The following is a 19,481-nucleotide window of genomic DNA, read 5'->3' on the forward strand; positions in this document are numbered from 1 at the left end:
CGCAGGAATTGCGGAGCTCGGCCCAACGCGTGAAGTAGTCGCGAGTCGATTCGTTGGGCCCTTGGACACACAAGGAGAGCTGTCGGGGCTTGGGAGCCCGCTTGTAGGTGCTGGTGAAGTTACGGATGAAGGCTTCAGTGAAGTCTAGCCAGCTGTTGACGCTGTAAGGTTTGAGGCTGTTAAGCCAGGTGCGAGCTGTGCCTTGGAGCATGAGGGGCACATATTTTACGGCAACACGCCTGTTGCTGTTCGCGATGCTAACAGCGGTGGAGTAGTCGATCAACCAATCCTTCGGCTTCACGGAGCCGTTGTACTTGGGCGTGTCTCTTGGGAGCGAGAACCCTTTGGGGAAGGGCTCGTCGTGGATGCGGGGGCCGAAGCAAGGCGGGCCGACATCATCTTCTTCTTCTAGGGCCAGGGATCGCGCAAGGTGGTCGATCTGGTGGCGGGCATCATTCTTGCCGACTCCTTCGCGGCGACCCAGCCGGCGGCTGAGAATTGGATGCGTGACAGGCGGCGGGGTAGGGTATCTCTCCCCACGAGGCGGAGGAGGAGGGGGGTTGCCCCGCCACTCCACGGCTTGAGGGCGGCCCTCTGCGTGACGCTCGATGGAGATTCGAGTCCGGCTGCGGCTGGCAGCCAGCTCCTTTTCTTTTCTTGCGCGGGTGTTGCCCGTGTCGGTGTTCGGGACGTCGCGGCGTGCTCTCGGCGCGGGGGAGGACTCTCGGCGCGGACGCCGGCTTCATGCCGCTCCGTGGCCGCGTCGATAAGTTGCTGGATGCGCCTGGTCATGTAGGGGAGCTCATCAGGCCCCAGCCCATTCAATTCGTCTACGGCCGCCTGGGCAGCGCGCAGGTTCTCGAGAGGCGTGGCATAGACTGGGCGGTCTGCTCCCAGCATGCCGGCGATAGCCGCGCCGTGTTTCTTGACGATGCCGACGCGGCTCGGCCCGTCGGGAGGCGGCGTGCCGAAGGCGGCACAGTCGACCTCGCGCTGGTGAGCCTCGGTGAGGCGTCTCATGGTGGCTAGCTTCTGGCCCTCCGCAACGAGGGCGAGGCGGCGCGCCTCCAATGTCTTGGCGTTCGCATCGGCTGGGACGGGGGCGGACAAGTCGTGCAGCGCTGTCTGCAGGGCGTCGTGGGAGTTTTTGCCTGAGGCGGTGCCGTGGCTGATGACCAGTACCTCGGTGATGGCACTGCCGCTGCTGTCGGCTTGAGGAAGAGGGTCGTTGATGATTACCACGTTGGTGGGGAAGGTGTCAAGGGATGTCGTGTCGGAGTCGACAAGCATCGGGTCGGTGGAGCCAACCGACTCCAAGTCCGCGGCAAGCTCACCAGAGACGTGGAGTTGGTCGAGGAGGCTGACGAGGTGGCTCTCGGGGCAATCTGTGCCCACATCGGATGCGGGCTCGTCGGAGATGCGAGCCTCGCCAAGAAGATCGGCGAGGCAGCTCGCCGCGCAGGCGTCGGCGATGTCTTGCAGCGTGTCGCGGCAAGCGCCATCGGGCGAGCCGGGCTGGCTACGCACGTTGTGAAGGAAGAGGGTTCCCGTCCAGAATAGGTCTCCGGACGATGGTGCACCTGGCCCCACGGTGGGCGCCAAGTGTCGGGTGGTTGGTGCGACATATGCCAATGGATGGCTTATCATTGTGGGAGCCAATAAAACATCGCCGGTGCCTGGAAACGGGATAAGGCGAAGACATGCACGCCGACGAATCTTACCCAGCTTCAGGGCTCTCCATGGTGATAACACCCCTAATGCTGCTCTGCGGGGTCTCCGCATGATCACTATCTCGATGGGTAGCTACAGGATGCTCCTTGAGCTGTTCGGTGAAATGAGAAAGAGGGCAAGGCCAGCCCGCTCCTCTTCTCCTTGTGGTGTCTAAAAACTATCCAAAGAGAGATCTCCCTGCACGGGAACCCTGGGGGTTTATATAGGCCTACCCCTAGGGGTACAATGGTAATCCGATTGGGCGTGGGCCCTAGCCGTCTGTGTCTATGCCCACCGGCTTCTTCGCCGACTGGTGGGGCCCGCCGACTAGTGGGCCCCGCCGGCTGCCGGTCCTCTGGTCGATAGGCCGGCCCCACCGCTCGGGTGCTCTGTCTGGGGCTAGTTACTGTGGCCCCGCCCTTAGTGGCGAGGACTTCGTCTTGGCAAGCATGGCTACAGTGCCGCCACCGGGCGGCTTATCACTGTAGCCTTACCTCGTCTTATCTCCTTAATGGGGCGCCTCCTTCGAGGGAGTGGACTGGCCGGCTACTGGGAATCGAACGTACCCCAGGCCGACTGGGGGTGGCCCGGCCGCCTTCGGGTGTCTCCATGATGGGTGGGACCCGCTGCCCACGGGTCGTACTGACGGCTCGCCGTGGGTGACATCATGGTCAATATGGCAACAGTGCCGCGCCAAACGGGTGAGTGCCGCCCGTACGGCATACTGTGGCCAGGCGTGCTCCGGGATTCGAGGGTGGCCGGTTTCGCTGTAGCCACGCCCCGTCTCATCGCCGTTATGTGGGTGCAGATTTTGAGGGCACGATCTGGGCCACCTGCTGAGGGGGGGGGCGGCTTCTTGGAGTCAGCCTTCTTGTGGCCGGCCCTCTCGGGGCTTTCTTCTTGGAGATTTTTAGGCCTAGGCCGCCTTCACACAGCCGGCCTGAGGGGCAGTCGGCTGGAGGAAGGCGGCCCCACGTCTTGGAAGCTTGAAGGCTCGATCGGCCTATGATTTTTCTGAAGTGCCAGGGGAGCCGGCTAGGCTACCCATGGTCATTTACTCCGTCAACCTTACAAATTCATACAATAGTAAGACTAAAGCCACCGTCTAGGTAACATCTATCGCTACTCCTATCTAGTTGATGTAGGGATGCTGATAGTCTGGCCCTACTACCAAACAGACCTCGCAGCCAAACCTAACATCCAAGACCTGAGGTCCCAACCAGGACGCCTGCTGGGTATGGGGCACTCACCAGTCCGGCGCATTCCTCAACCAAGACGCTTGCTGGGTATGAGGCCGCCGCAGCCACCTGCCATCAATCCATCTTCAGTGATGTACTGCCGCATCTACATTGCCCGATCTAGCTGCCATCGACGCCACCATGACGCCAGACAACGCCACCATCCTGCGCTCGTCCATCATCACACGCCCACCGGTGAGACCCCGCTGCTCCATGCCTCTGAGACCCGCCGTTGTCGACGTGACAGATGCCACACTGCTCCTCCGACACGAAACACCACCTGCTGCCACTGGTCCCATCCCCTCTGCTTGCAGTTCCTCAAACCGAGCACCCAATCGCCCCAGGCGGCGCCTCCAAGAAGGGCACGACACACGCAGTGCCATCGCCGCCCAACCTAAGAAGATTTATCAGTATATATAATCCATGACATGACATGACATGTTTGTCTTCATATTGGTTTCGGGCATGCATCCTCGGGTTTTCTTTTCACCTTATCTTCGGGTTGATGTTGCTCGACTGCTGAATTTTGCATTCTTAATAATAGATATATGGTTGTATGCATCATCCTAATGGAGAGGATGTGAGTTAGCCTCCTATTTTGTGTCATGATCTGTGCAACTTGGAGCACCACCAGCCCACATATGATTGCTCCAGCGTCATTGCCACACGTTGACCAACCCCATCTTCAACATCTTCTGTCACTATTAACCTTCGTGGCTCAAGCTTGGTGGTAGTTAGTAGGTAGTTAGCATTCCTCACATGTGAAGAGCTGCCCCACACAACATAAGTAGAGGTTCCATCCAGGATTCCTGCTTCATGGTGTGTTAGCAGTAGAGAGAGAGATCAAAAATGGGGAGGAGAGAGAGCAGAAGTCTAGAGATAGAAGAGGGAAGGAAGAAGAGACAACCTGCAAATTCTTAAGAGAGAGAGAGAGAGAGAGCATGTGGAGACAACAGGTGGGAGAGAGGTACTGCTGCTACAATATGCATGCACAGATTACTGTTCACATATTATGCAAATCGTGTTGGGGTAGCACAACATGGTTGAGGTCTCAAGGATAGGGAATCCGCTATGAGAGGTATAGATAGGAGGTCCACTAGAGCTTGGCCTTGAAAAAATCATGCTCTTTCTATAGCTAGTGTTCTTTATCCTGTCGAGCACCTATTACTCTATTTTGTTTTCCCCCTATGCTGGCGGCTAGGGTTTTTTCTCCTCTGAGGCGATCTGATTGCCTCCAAGTCCAATTCCCTTGGTTCTTCTCCGGCCTTCCCATATAGTCCCCGATGATCCTCCCCATTTGTGGGCCGATGGCGTCCCCCCCCCAGACGCGAACTCTGCAACAAGCGGCGGCGGCGCGGCGGCCGCAAAACCTGACCTGGAGAACTTTTTCGATCAACTAGATCTCAATGATGAGGCGTTCGAGGATGTCGAGATCGATGAGGAGGATCCCGAGATCAATGAAAGTGTCCGGTGGCTGGCCCTAGCTAGGGTTCACACGGACAAAAACTTCAGCCCATCCGCTTTTTACAAACAAATGAGGGCAGCCTGGAATCCAGCGCAGGGCATGAGGTTTCATCCGGTCGGCCCCAATAGATTTGTTGTCCAAGATTCTTGTTTGTGTGATTGGGAACGCATCATGCATCAAGGTCATTGGCTGTTCCACAACTGGGTGGTGCTCTTGTGCAAATATGACGGATTCAGCAAAGCCGAGGACGTTGTGTTCGTTCATATGCCTATTTGGCTTCAAATCCACAAGTTACCGGATCCATATTGCAAAAGGAACATTATGGAGAAACTACTGAAGGGTGCTGGAGAGATTTTGGAGATGAGGTTAAACAGCAATACTCGTGGTGACTATGTCAGGGTAAGAGTTAAATCATGATATTCAGCGGCCTCTCACAAAATTTGTGAGTATAGTTCGTGCAAGGGAGCAGCAAGTTTCTTTGGTGCGGTATGAGAAGTTGGCTAGGTTCTGTAGAGTCTGCGGTCTTGTCGGCCACGAGCACAAATAATGCGGTCTGGGTATTCACGATGAGAAGAAGCTAAAGTTCGGAGATTGGTTGTACACAGATGCTCCTAACCAGCCACGGCAAGATGCTAACCCGGCCAAGGTAGCCGACCCTCGGCCATCAGGTGTTGCTGTCCCAGCCGTGCCGGTGGTTCCGGGGCAGGAGAAGATCGACCCTGAAACTCTGGATACGGCATCTAGCCCGGTGAAGAATTCTGGGGCCGTGATGGAGGTGGACAAGGATGTGAGGAAAAGGTTAAATATGGACCTAGTTGGGGCAGAACAAGCGATCACCTCAGGAACACCAAAACAATTACTTGCTATAACTGATGGCAACGGGGGCGACTTGGGGCGGGTCAATCGCCTTCAAGCAACACCTCAAGCAGCAAACGTTTGAAGCTCACAGCGGATGCAGAAAAGAATGAGATATCAGCGGCCTCCCTCGAGGAGGATCGCCGGACACAATGAATATTTTATCATGGAACTACCGGGGGGCCGTCGGACAGCTCGTGAGGTGTTGGCCCTCTCAAAAGCCAATAACCCCAAGCTAGTATTCCTTTCCAAGAATACTAGACAAGATGCTAGGAAAGTTGAAAAACTGAAGTGGAGACTTGGTTTGAAAGGTTTTCATGGTATGAGTAGTGATGGCAGAAGCGGTGGATTGGCTTTGTTCTGGGATGAATCGTTATCTGTAACAGTACTTGAAGCTTGTCATTTCATTGATGTCAGAATTGTGGATGTGGGTTCAGCTACTACTTGGAGAGGGACCTTTGTGTATGGAGAGCCTAGAGTGGAAAATAGGCAGCGCATGTGGGATCACTTATGCCGCCTTCGTGCTATGTCGCAGGATCCGTGGTTTGTCTATGGTGACTATAGTGAGGCACTATGGCAGCATGAGCATGCTACATCTTGAGCACTGTGTTGGTTTTCCCCGAAGAGGAAGGGATGATGCAGCAAAGTAGCGTAAGTATTTTCCTCAGTTTTTGAGAACCAAGGTATCAATCCAGTAGGAGGCTACGCGCGAGTCCCTTGTACATGCACAAAACAAATAAATCCTCACAACCAACGTGTTAAGGGGTTGTCAATCCCTACACGGCCACTTACAAGAGGGAGATCTGATAGATATGATAAGATATTTTTTTGGTATTTTTATGATAAAGATGCAAAGTAAAATAAAAGCAAAGTAAAAGCAAAATGAAATAACTAAGTATTGGTAGATTAATATGATGAAGATAGACCCGGGGGGCATAGGTTTCATTAGTGGCTTCTCTCGAGAGCATAAGTATTCTACGGTGGGTGAACAAATTACTATTGAGCAATTGACAAAATTGAGCATAGTTATGAGAATATCTAGGTATGATCATGTATATAGGCATCACGTCCGAGACAAGTAGACCGACTCCTGCCTGCATCTACTACTATTACTCCACTCATCGACCGCTATCCACATGCATCTAGAGTATTAAGTTAATGAAAACAGAGTAATGCCTTAAGCAAGATGACATGATGTAGAGGGATAAACTCATGCAATATGATGAAAACCCCATCTTGTTATCCTCGATGGCAACAATACAATATGTGCCTTGCTGCCCTTACTGTCACTGGGAAAGGACACCGCAAGATTGAACCCAAAGCTAAGCACTTCTCCCATTGCGAGAAAGATCAATCTAGTAGGCCAAACCAAACTGATAATTTGATGAGACTTGCAAAGATAACCAATCATACATAAAAGAATTCAGAGAAGATTCAAATATTGTTCATAGATAGACTTGACCATAAACCCACAATTCATCAATCTCAACAAACACACCGCAAAAAGAAGATTACATCGAATAGATCTCCACAAGAGAGGGGGAGAACATTGTATTGAGATCCAAAAAGAGAGAAGAAGCCATCTAGCTACTAACTATGGACCCGTAGGTCTAAGGTAAACTACTGACACTTCATTGGAGGGGCTATGGTGTTGATGTAGAAGCCCTCCGTGATCGATGCCCCTCCGGCGGAGCTTCGGAACAGGCCCCAAGATGGGATCTCGTGGATACAGAAAGTTGCAGCGGTGAAATTAGGGTTTTGGCTCCGTATCTGATCGTTTGGGGCTACGTAGGTATATATAGGAGGAAGGAGTACGTCGGTGGAGCAGCAGGGGGCCCACGAGGGTAGAGGGCACGCATGGGGGGTAGGTGCGCCCCCTACCTCGTGGCCTCCTCTTTTGGAGTCTTGATGTAGGGTCCAAGTCTCATGGGTCTTGTTCGTTGAGAAAATCACGTTCCCGAAGGTTTCATTCTGTTTGGACTCCGGTTGATATTCCTTGTCTTCGAAACCCTAAAAAACAGTCAAAAAACAGCAATTCTGGGCTGGCCCCCCGGTTAATAGGTTAGTCCCCAAAATAATATAGAAGTGGATAATAAAGCCCAATAATGTCCAAAACAGTAGATAATATAGCATGGAGCAATCAAAAATTATAGATACGTTGGAGACGTATCAAGCATCCCCAAGCTTAATTCCTGCTCGTCCTCGAGTAGGTAAATGATAAAAATAGATTTTTTTGATGCGGAGTGCTACTTGGCATAATTTTAATGTAATTCTTCTTAATTGTGGCATGAATATTCAGATCCGAAAGATTCAAGACAAAAGTTCATATTGACATAAAAATAATAATACTTCAAGCATACTAACTAAGCAATTATGTCTTCTCAAAATAACATGGCCAAAGAAAGTTCATCCCTAAAAAATCATATAGTTTAGTCATGTTTCATTTTCGTCACACAAGAATGTTCTCATCATGCACAACCCCGATGAGAAGGCAAGCAATTGTTTCATACTTTAGTAATCTCAAACCTATAAACTTTCACGCAATATATGAGCGCGAGCCATGGACATAGCACTATGGGTGGAATATAATATAATGAGGGGGGTTATGTGGAGAAGACAAAAAAGGAGATGGTCTCACATCAACGAGGCTAATCAATGGGCTATGGAGATGCCCATCGATTGATGTTAATGCAAGGAGTAGGGATTGCCATGCAACGGATGCACTAGAGCTATAAATGCATGAAAGCTCAACAAAAGAAACTAAGTGGGTGTGCATCCAACTTGCTTGCTCACGAAGACCTAGGGCACTTGAGGAGGCCCATTGTTGGAATATACCAGCCAAGTTCTATAATGAAAAATTCCCACTAGTATATGAAAGTGAAAAAACAAGAGACTCTCTATCATGAAGATTAAGGTGCTACTTTGAAGCACAAGCGTGGCAAAGGATAGTAACATTGTCCGTTCTCTCTTTTTCTCTCATTTTTTTATTTGTCCTTTCTCTTATATATATATATCGCCTTTCTCTCTCTTTTTTTTATAATTCCTCACTTGGGACAATGCTGTAGAAAATGATGATCATCACACTTCTATTTATTTACAACTCAATGATTACAACTCGATGCTAGAACAAAAGATGACTCTATATGAATGCCTCCGGCGGTGTACCGGGATATGCAATGGACCAAGAGTGACATGTATGAAAGAATTATGAACGGTGGGTTTGCCACAAATACTATGTCAACTACATGATCATGCTAAGCAATATGACAATGATGAATGTGTCATGATAAATGGAATGGTGGAAAGTTGCATGGCAATATATCTCGGAATGGCTATGGAAATGCCATAATAGGTAGGTATGGTGGCTGTTTTGAGGAAGATATAAGGAGGTTTATGTGTGAAAGAGCGTATCATATCATGGGGTTTGGATGCACCGGCGAAGTTTGCGCCAACTCTCAATGTGAGAAAGGGCAATGCACAGTACCGAAGAGGCTAGCAAGGTTGGAAGGGTGAGAGTGCGTATAATCCATGGACTCAACATTAGTCATAAAGGACTCACATACTTATTGCAAAAATCTACAAGTCATCAAAAACCTCGGCACTACGCGCATGCTCCTAGGGGGATAGATTGGTAGGAAAAGACAATCGCTCGTCCCTGACCGCCACTCATAGGGAAGACAATCAAATAACACCTCATGATTCAAATTTGTTACATAACGTTTACCATATGTGCAGGCTACGTGTCAGGACCCCGACTCAATGCCACACCGATCTAGCATGTAACACCTCATATCACTTTGCGGCCTCACGCACGGTATCCCCACGGGTGTCGCCTTACTTTTGCCCGGGACTGTTTGCGCCTTTTGGCACACGTATATGATGGTGTCGCTAGCATCCATATGATAAAGAGCCCGGGCTGACATGGCTAGTCGTAAACCCAAAGTGGCACTAACTTACAGGGACAGGCATCCATGACCCAGCATCGAACGTGTCGGTCATCAGCGAGTGAATCCAGGCTGTAGCACTAGGCTAACAGGACTCCGGCGAACCGGGCTGTAGCGGGCTAGCAGGACTCCGGTATTCATCGCGTGACATTTCCCCGAAGGGACAGACACAGGATCGAAGAAGGACACATGCCGGCCTGCCTAAGTGTTCCGGAGCAGTAGCAAGCTACCAGGGCTCAGTGGAAGCACTAGGAGACATTTCCCGGTAAGAGAGGCTACTAAGAATAACAACTAGGTAGTCAGATCCCACACATAGCAATACACATTACACGTACGCATAATATGCAAGTATGTGCTGTACAACATGGCATCACAGCATAACTCAACAATCATATAGATAAAGGCTCAGAAGAGCTATCATAGCATTTATTGCAAACAGGGGTCACAAAACCCATCATACAGAGCATACAAGCAACAAGCGGAAGCATTACATGTCTGGGTACAGACATCTACAAATGAAAAAGGCTGAAGAGCCTGACTATCTACAACATCCTATCAAGATCGTAGCTGAGGTACTAGCTACTAGTCGAAGTCCACGAGAACACTAGTAAGACCGAAGTCCCCGCTGCAAAAGCATAAATAAAGCAACATGAGTACAAAGGTACTCAGCAAGACTTACACCAGATCCTATCATACATGCATTTGTATCAAGAGGGTAATGTGGGGTTTAGTTGCAGCAAGCCAGCTTTGACTCTGTGGCTATCCTGTTCTACGACTACCAGAAACTCTTGAGGTGAAACAACGTACACGAGTCCACTAATCACCATACAATACACTACTATGGATTCATTCCCGTCTCCCTACGAGAAGGCCATCCATAGCACTCACACTTGTCTTGAGCATTTTAGAGTATCCACTTCAAGTTGTCTATGTACCATGTAAGCATCCAAGAAGTCCATAACCGCGGACCCGGCTATTCGAATAGATCATGTTAACCCTGCAGGGGTGTACTTCTTCACACACGCTCTCGCCACTTACCGCCATGTACACGTCTTGTATCTCGGCAACCTTCAAGCGGAAGCCTGGCGAGGGTGTCGGCCACGACCTGACTAATCACACAAGACTCTAGTCCAGGTTTATCGCCTATTCGGGTTCCATCCGCAAGGAGATCCGGCCGGGGTGTCGCTTACGGCCCCAAACGATGTGTACAGGGTTCCCGAGCCCACCATCCGGGTGCCACTCGGTACACCAGGGCACGTGTGCCTAGTCTGTCCCAAGCCCACCCTGCCGGGTGCCACTTGGTAGAAAAATAGCACTACCTACAATCACCAGAAACTAGTTGCGACTCCTGGACAGAGACCAAGTTGATTAATAAGTCGAGAGGGGTCGAGTTACCGGAACCCAATGTGTGGTGGTATCGAGTCATTGGACAACATACATAGAACTCAGTGCTTAAGGACGGTTCCAATGAGACAACCCACCATGTACTCCTACATGGCCTCTCACCGCTACCTTTACCAAATCGTGTTCACACACTTCACTCTCAGCATCAGAACATATCGTGACACTCCAATTCATTCCCAATGAATCAGACCTGACACAACTCTAAGCAATAGCAGGCATAGCATGGTAGGAACACATCAGTGGCTTCAATCAACTCCTACACATGCTAGTGGGTTTCAACTATTTACTGTGGCAATGACAGGTCATGCAGAGGAATGGGTTCAACTACCACAGCACAAAGTAGCAGATGAACCGTCGTTGTCCTAATGCAATAACTGAGAGCAGGAGCGAGAGAGTAGGGTTTTATCGAAATGAACAAGGGGGTTTGCTTGCCTGGTAAAACAACAAGGGAGGCACTGCTTCACAGACAGGTACTCTGGAACGTCTCCGGAGCAGGACCTATCGAGAAGGAACGGTGCCGGCAATCAAAACACAATCATATGCAACAATATGATGCATGAACATGGCATGTAGATGTGATGCTGTTTGAGCTAATGCATCTAGTAAACATTTGGTTTGAAGTCCATTTGAACCAAAGGTTCAAATGCATTTCTAAATTAAGTCTCTTATATACGCCATAATGTGTTTTCCCATATTCAGCATGTATAAGTTGGTTTTTCATGCATGAAACTAGTACAGATGGAAAGATTGCATTTTTCTGATAATTTTTCATATATAAATTATTTTAATCTGAGCTACGGTTGAATTGTTATGAATTTTTGAAGTTTAAAACAATTTTCTGGATTTTCCTGATTTAAATTAAATCCAGAAATCGTATTATTGCGCCAGCATGACGTCAGCACGACGTCAGCGGTCAACTGGGCTGGTCCGGGTCAAACCTGACGTGTGGGACCCACACGTCAGTGACACTGGGGTTAACCCCGAGTCAAACCCGGGCTGACTAGCTTTGACTAAACCCTGGGCCCACTGGTCAGCGTCAGTAGGTGGGGGATTAGTGACTAATTAACAGAGCCACGTCAGCCCGCCGGAGTTCTGGCCGGCAGCGACCAATAGCGCGGCGGCGACTCGCCGGACTTGCGCTACAGACGGCGTTCGGTCGCGCGAAGACCACCGGGGCGTAGCCCGTCGTCGTCCGCAGCCAGGGGAACTGGTTGGGGGGCTGCGGGGGCGCCGGAGCTCGCCGGAGCAAGCTTGCGGCGGCGGCCGGACCTCGGCTGTGTTCGGGGACGTGGCTGCAGCGTGCAAACGCGCGAACTAAAGCGCTAGCGGGGCACTACGAGGTGCGGCGAGAGTGCTAGGTGCACTGGCGTGGCCAAAAGGTCGCCGGAGCAACGCCGGCGACAAGCTCGAGCGGAGGCGAGCTTCGGCCATGGAGGAGCTAAGGCCTAGACGGCGTAATCGCGAGGGGGAGAAGAGGGGTTGGAAGCAGAAGCTCACGGGGAGGTCGATGGGCTGGTCGGCTTGCTCGGGGAAGGCCGGAGACGACGGACGGGCGCCGACGATCTCGGGCGGCCGACGACGAAGATGACGGCGATGGCGGCTCCTCGGGGCACTCCGGCTTGAGTGGCTCGGCGAGGAGGTAGCTGGCGACGAGGCGGAGCTCCTGGGCACGACGGGGAGGCGAGGGAGAGGCGGTGGCTACGGTGATGCCCGTCGGCGGCGGCGGTGGTTCTCGGGTGAGAGGGAGAGAGAGCAGGGGGAGAGGAGGAGGGCGAGGGAGAGTGAGAGCGGTGTGGGGCAGCTGCGTGGCTTCGTCCGGGGCATCGAGGGCGACGAGAGGAGGACAGGCAGGCAGAGAGGGAGGAGGTGGCGCGGCGCGGCGGTGCGCGCGCGTCGGGCACGCGCCGTCCCCCTGTCGGGGAGGAAGACGACAGAGGAGGGGGGGGACAGGTGGGCTGGGCCGCCTGCTAGCTGGGCCGGCCTGCTGCGGCTGGGCTGCACAGGGGAAGCCCCAGGTAAGTCTCTCTCCCCTTTTTTGTTTTCTTTTCTAATTTTCTGACATTTGTTTGATTTAATAAAAAATACTAAACCATTTTATTTTATTATGCCAATTTTTGTAGGGGCCAATGGTATTATTCCAGAGCTCCTTTATAAATGGCATAATTTTTTGGACCATATTTCATATATATAGAAATATATTTCCAATGCAAATATTTATCGAATTAATCCAAATGGCCAAAATAAATATCCATGAGCTCCTAAAAATATTGTTCTGATTTTTATATCTGTCCAATATTTTCAGAGGGCAACATGAGCATTTTCTTGGACCCTTTTGAAGAAATTTTTATTTGGGTCATTTTCAAAAATGATTCTGAGGGTTCCACCAATCCTCATTTCAAATTTAAATGAAATTTAAATATGATGCACAAATGGCTAGCTAGTCTAAGTCATACCAGACTAGGGATGTGACAACTCGCCCCCTCTTGAAGAAATCTCGTCCCGAGATTCAAGGGTTGACGGAAAGAAAGCGGGGTACTCCAGTCGAAGACGATCTTCTCGCTCCCAAGTAGCTTCTCTCTCGGAATGATGAGACCACTGAACTTTGAGAAACTTGATGTTCTGACGTCGGGTAACATGCTCTGCTTGATCAAGAATGCGAACTGGGTACTCTCGGTATGTGAGGTTATCTTGGAGATCAAGCGTTTCGTGGTCCACTCCGCGGATAGGATCCGAGAAGCAACGCCTGAGTTGAGAGACGTGGAAGACATCATGAACTCGAGAAAGATGTGGGGGTAGTTCCAACTGGTAGGCAACCTCTCCTCGTTTAGCGAGAATGCGAAAAGGACCAATGTAACGAGGAGCCAACTTGCCCTTGATACCGAAACGATGGGTACCCTTCAAAGGAGTAACCCGAAGGTAAGCTTGGTCGCCAATTTCATAAGTCATATCCTTATGATGACGATCGTACTGGCTTTTCTGACGAGACTGGGCTGTTTTCAAATTCTCACGGATGATGCGAACTTGCTCTTCTGCCTCCTGGATCATATCCGGTCCAAAGAATTGTCTTTCACCGGTTTCTGACCAGTTCAAAGGTGTTCGACATCTTCGTCCATAGAGAACCTCAAAAGGAGCTTTCTTGAGGCTGGATTGATAGCTATTGTTATAGGCAAACTCGGCAAAAGGAAGACATTTCTCCCAATCCATACCGAATGAGATAACGCAAGCTCTGAGCATGTCTTCGAGAATTTGATTGACCCGTTCCACCTGGCCACTCGACTGAGGGTGGAAAGCGGTACTGAAGGAAAGATGGGTTCCCATGGCAGTTTGGAAACTCTCCCAGAAATGAGAAGTGAAAAGACTGCCACGGTCTGAATTGATCTCTAGTGGAACACCATGAAGTGACACTATTCGAGAAATATATAAGTCAGCAAGCTGACTAGCAGTGATACTCTCTCGAACAGGAAGGAAGTGAGCCACTTTGGAGAGATGATCAATGACTACGAAGATAGCGTTATTCCCTTTCTTGGTCCTGGGAAAGCCGGTGATGAAGTCCATACCAACTTTATCCCATTTCCATTCAGGAATAGCTAAAGGCTGAAGGGTGCCAGCAGGTCTTTGATGCTCTGCCTTAACGCGACGACATACGTCACATTTAGCAATGAACTCAGCGATTTCTCTCTTCATCCTAGTCCACCAGAACCTCTGGCGTAGGTCCTGATACATCTTAGTACTACCGGGATGAATCGTGAGAGGAGATTCATGCGCCTCCTTAAGAATCAACTACCGAAGATGTTGCTTCTTGGGAACCACCAAGCGATTCTCAAAGAAAACAACACCACGATCATCCATAGAGAAACATCCACCAACTCCCTTCTTAATGTTTCTCTTAATCCGGGTAATCCCCGTATCATGCTTCTGGGCTTCTATGATAAGATCCACAAGGGTAGGTTTCGCCACCAAGGTAGAAAGGAATCCGTGAGGAGCAATGTGAAGATTAAGCTTACAGAATTCCTCATGGAGAAGTGGTTGGCCTTGCTGCAACATGAGATTGTTACAATAAGATTTACGGCTTAGAGCATCAACCATGACATTGGCTTTGCCTGGGGTGTAGGCAATCCCTAGATCATAATCTGTGATCAACTCCAACCAACGTCTTTGCCTAAGGTTCAGATCCGGTTGGGTGAAGATATACTTGAGACTCTGGTGATCGGTGTAGATCTCGCAACGTTTACCAAGGAGGTAATGTCGCCAGGTCTTGAGTGCATAGACTACGGCTGCAAGCTCTAGATCATGTGTAGGATAATTCTCCTCATGTGGATGCAACTGTCGAGATGCATAGGCAATCATATGACGATCCTGCATAAGAATGCAACCTAGTCCCTGTCGTGAGGCGTCGCAGTAGATAATAAAGTCTTTAGTGAAATCCGGTGGCACAAGTATGGGAGCAGAAGTCAGGCGTCTTTTCAGTTCCTGAAAACTGTACTCACACTGTGGGGACCACTCGAACTTTTTATCTTTCTTGAGAAGTTCCGTGAGGGGTTTGGCTACTTTGGAGAAGTTTTCAACAAAGCGGCGACAATAGCTGGCTAGACCAAGGAAGCTCCTAACTTGTTTAACGGTCTCAGGTGGAGTCCAATCGAGAACGGCTTGAACTCTCTCGGGATTGACAGCAATGCCCTTACCAGAGATTACGTGGCCTAAGTAGGTCACTTCTGACAACCAAAATTCACACTTGGAGAACTTGGCATAAAGGCGGTGCTCTCTGAGTTTTTCTAACACGAGTCTAAGATGTTCGGCATGCTCTTCCTCGTTCTTCGAGTAAATAAGAATATCATCGAGGTAAACCACGACAAACTTATCTAAGTACTCCATGAAGATCGAGTTCATCAAGCGGGAGAATGTAGCTGGAGCGTTGGTTAGACCAAAGGACATGACCGTGTACTCGTACTGGCCATAACGAGTGACAAAAGCTGTCTTGGGAATGTCCCCGTTTCTGATCTTGATTTGATGGTAGCCTAACCTTAAATCCATCTTGGAGAAGACTGAGGATCCAGCGAGCTGATCATACAGGTCGTTGATCCTGGGAAGCGGATACTTGTTCTTTATCGTGACCAAATTAACGGGACGATAATCTACAACCATCCGGTCCGTACCGTCTTTCTTCTTGACGAAGAGGACGGGGCAAGCCCAAGGAGAAGAACTAGGACGGATGAAACCCTTTTGCAAGGACTCATCGAGTTGTTTCTTAAGCTCGGCTAGTTCTAAGGGTGCCATCTTGTAAGGTCTCCGGGAGATTGGAGCTGTTCCTGGGATAAGATCTATGACAAACTCTACTTCTCTGTCAGGTGGAACACCTGGCAGTTCCTCTGGAAAGACATCCGGAAAGTCACGGACTACCGGGATATCTTCAAGGTCTGGAAGAGGGCTGGCATTAAGAGATTAGAGCTGACGCTTTGCAACTCTAGTGGAGACGGTGACTAACTTGCCAGATGGGTGTGTAAGCTGAACAGATCTTGTGTAGCAATCAATCTTGGCATGATGAGCTGTCATCCAGTCCATACCCAAGATGATGTTAATATCTGCGGACTTGAGGGCTACAAGTGATGCAAGGAATACAAGTCTGTCAACAAGGATTTCATTACCATGGCTGATTCTGGTGGTCTGCCATCTAGACCCTGGGGTTTGGACTTCAAGCGGAGTTGGCATATCACAAAAAGACATGTCATGCAAACGAGCATAGCCTTCAGAAATGAAGGAGTGAGATGCTCCAGTATCGAATAGAACTGATGCTGGGTGACAATTGACAAGGAGTGTACCAAGAACGACATCTGGATCATCATGAGCGTCTTTAGCTGAGACGTGATGCACACGTCCAGGTTCAGTGGGAACTGACTTGACACTGATCATCTTGCGTGATGGCTTAATACAGCCAACAGTCTTCTCGGCCTTGGGTGGAGCATAACTAGTCTGAGAGCAGTCACGTGCATAGTGTCCTGGCTTCCCGCATGTGAAGCAAGTCCCTGAGGTTGGACGTGGACCCGCACTGACAAGCGGTCTACCAGTAGGCCTGGGTGGAACATACGACTGAGCTGGGGAAGGCACCACATAGGATGACCTCGGTGTATAACCGGAAGGAAGAGCGGAGTTTGGAACCCAAATCCGGCGTTTCTGGGAACTAGAACCGGAGGAAGATCCCAAATCACGGGTGTGCTTACGAGACTCCTCGTAAGTGAGCTGAGCTGTCTCTGCATTAATGGCCTTGTTCACAAGGGCTTGGAATGTGTCGCAATGATGCAGGTGGAGATCACGACGCAACTTGGGGTTGAGACCCTTCCGGAACCTAGCCTGTTTCTTAGCGTCCGTGGACACTTCTTCTGTGGCATAACGGGCAAGGTTCTCGAACTCTCTGCTATAAGCATCAACAGCCATCTTACTCTGGGTGAAACTACAGAACTCTTCTCTCTTGCGATCAATGAGGGCCTGGGGAATGTGATGCTCGCGAAAAGCCTCAGTGAAATCCTTCCAGGTAGGAATCTGGCCGGCTGGAAGCAAAGTCTCATAGTTCTGCCACCAAAGACTAGCAGGACCTTCCAGGTGGTATGTGGCATAAGTGACCTTGTCATCTTCAGCTACGCTCGCGGAACGCAGCTTATGGGTGATGCTACGGAGCCAGTCATCTGCATCGAGTGGCTCGATGGAATGATGAAAGGTAGGTGGGTGCAAGCGAATGAAGTCATGAATGGTAGCAGACTTATTGGACTGACGTGCGGTGTTCTTCTCGATACGTGCCAACAAACGATTGGACTCACGCTTGTTCCTCTCCATCTCAAGCATGAACTCTGTCAACGAAGACGGGTCGGGAGGATCCTCATCCCTACCCTCTCCATGGTTCTGGCTACGAACAACAGAACTTGATGACATCCTGGTGAAACAAAACCAGCGACGGAATCAGCATCAACTATGGACTGTAGAATGTAGGACAAGGGATTAGTATCACTCGAACTCCTAGGGAAATTCCGGCAGCATAACGGCAGTAAAATGCTCAGAATGAGACATCCTACTAAAAATGGGGTGGTAACATACTCATCAGCATTACTCAAGGTTCTGAGATCATACTAAACAGACTACACCGGAAATACTCAAAACTGGGGTATGACTCTGATCAACCAATCCTATGGAACTACGGAGTAGTAACACGTGATCCTGATAGACGGAAGAGAAGCCTAGTTCCTTAACCCCGTCGGAAAGATAGGACGACTCAGATCAGAAGGTCATGAGGTAAAGGAGTAAAAAGAGCCTTACGTTCCTTCCCACAATCAATTCCCTTACATAACTAAAGAATTTCTAGACTCAACTTCGACCAGTATGGCTTGGTAAACCTACAGGCAGTCAGGCTCTGATACCAAAGCTGTCAGGACCCCGACTCAATGCCACACCGATCTAGCATGTAACACCTCATATCACTTTGCGGCCTCACGCACGGTATCCCCACGGGTGTCGCCTTACTTTTGCCCGGGACCGTTTGCGCCTTTTGGCACACGTATATGATGGTGTCGCTAGCATCCATATGATAAAGAGCCCGGGCTGACATGGCTAGTCGTAAACCCAAAGTGGCACTAACTTACAGGGACAGGCATCCATGACCCAGCATCGAACGTGTCGGTCATCAGCGAGTGAATCCAGGCTGTAGCACTAGGCTAACAGGACTCCGGCGAACCGGGCTGTAGCGGGCTAGCAGGACTCCGGTATTCATCGTGTGACATTTCCCCGAAGGGACAGACACAGGATCGAAGAAGGACACATGCCGGCCTGCCTAAGTGTTCCGGAGCAGTAGCAAGCTACCAGGGCTCAGTGGAAGCACTAGGAGACATTTCCCGGTAAGAGAGGCTACTAAGAATAACAACTAGGTAGTCAGATCCCACACATAGCAATACACATTACACGTACGCATAATATGCAAGTATGTGTTGTACAACATGGCATCACAGCATAACTCAACAATCATATAGATAAAGGCTCAGAAGAGCTATCATAGCATTTATTGCAAACAGGGGTCACAAAACCCATCATACAGAGCATACAAGCAACAAGCGGAAGCATTACATGTCTGGGTACAGACATCTACAAATGAAAAAGGCTGAAGAGCCTGACTATCTACAACATCCGATCAAGATCGTAGCTGAGGTACTAGCTACTAGTCGAAGTCCACGAGAACACTAGTAAGACCGAAGTCCCCGCTGCAAAAGCATAAATAAAGCAACATGAGTACAAAGGTACTCAGCAAGACTTACATCAGATCCTATCATACATGCATTTGTATCAAGAGGGTAATGTGGGGTTTAGTTGCAGCAAGCCAGCTTTGACTCTGTGGCTATCCTGTTCTACGACTACCAGAAACTCTTGAGGTGAAACAACGTACACGAGTCCACTAATCACCATACAATACACTACTATGGATTCATTCCCGTCTCCCTACGAGAAGGCCATCCATAGCACTCACACTTGTCTTGAGCATTTTAGAGTATCCACTTCAAGTTGTCTATGTACCATGTAAGCATCCAAGAAGTCCATAACCGCGGACCCGGCTATTCGAATAGATCATGTTAACCCTGCAGGGGTGTACTTCTTCACACACGCTCTCGCCACTTACCGCCATGTACACGTCTTGTATCTCGGCAACCTTCAAGCGGAAGCCTGGCGAGGGTGTCGGCCACGACCTGACTAATCACACAAGACTCTAGTCCAGGTTTATCGCCTATTCGGGTTCCATCCGCAAGGAGATCCGGCCGGGGTGTCGCTTACGGCCCCAAACGATGTGTACAGGGTTCCCGAGCCCACCATCCGGGTGCCACTCGGTACACCAGG

Source organism: Triticum dicoccoides, chromosome 5A (genome assembly GCF_002162155.2).
Source record: "Triticum dicoccoides isolate Atlit2015 ecotype Zavitan chromosome 5A, WEW_v2.0, whole genome shotgun sequence".
Lineage (NCBI taxonomy): Eukaryota > Viridiplantae > Streptophyta > Magnoliopsida > Poales > Poaceae > Triticum > Triticum dicoccoides.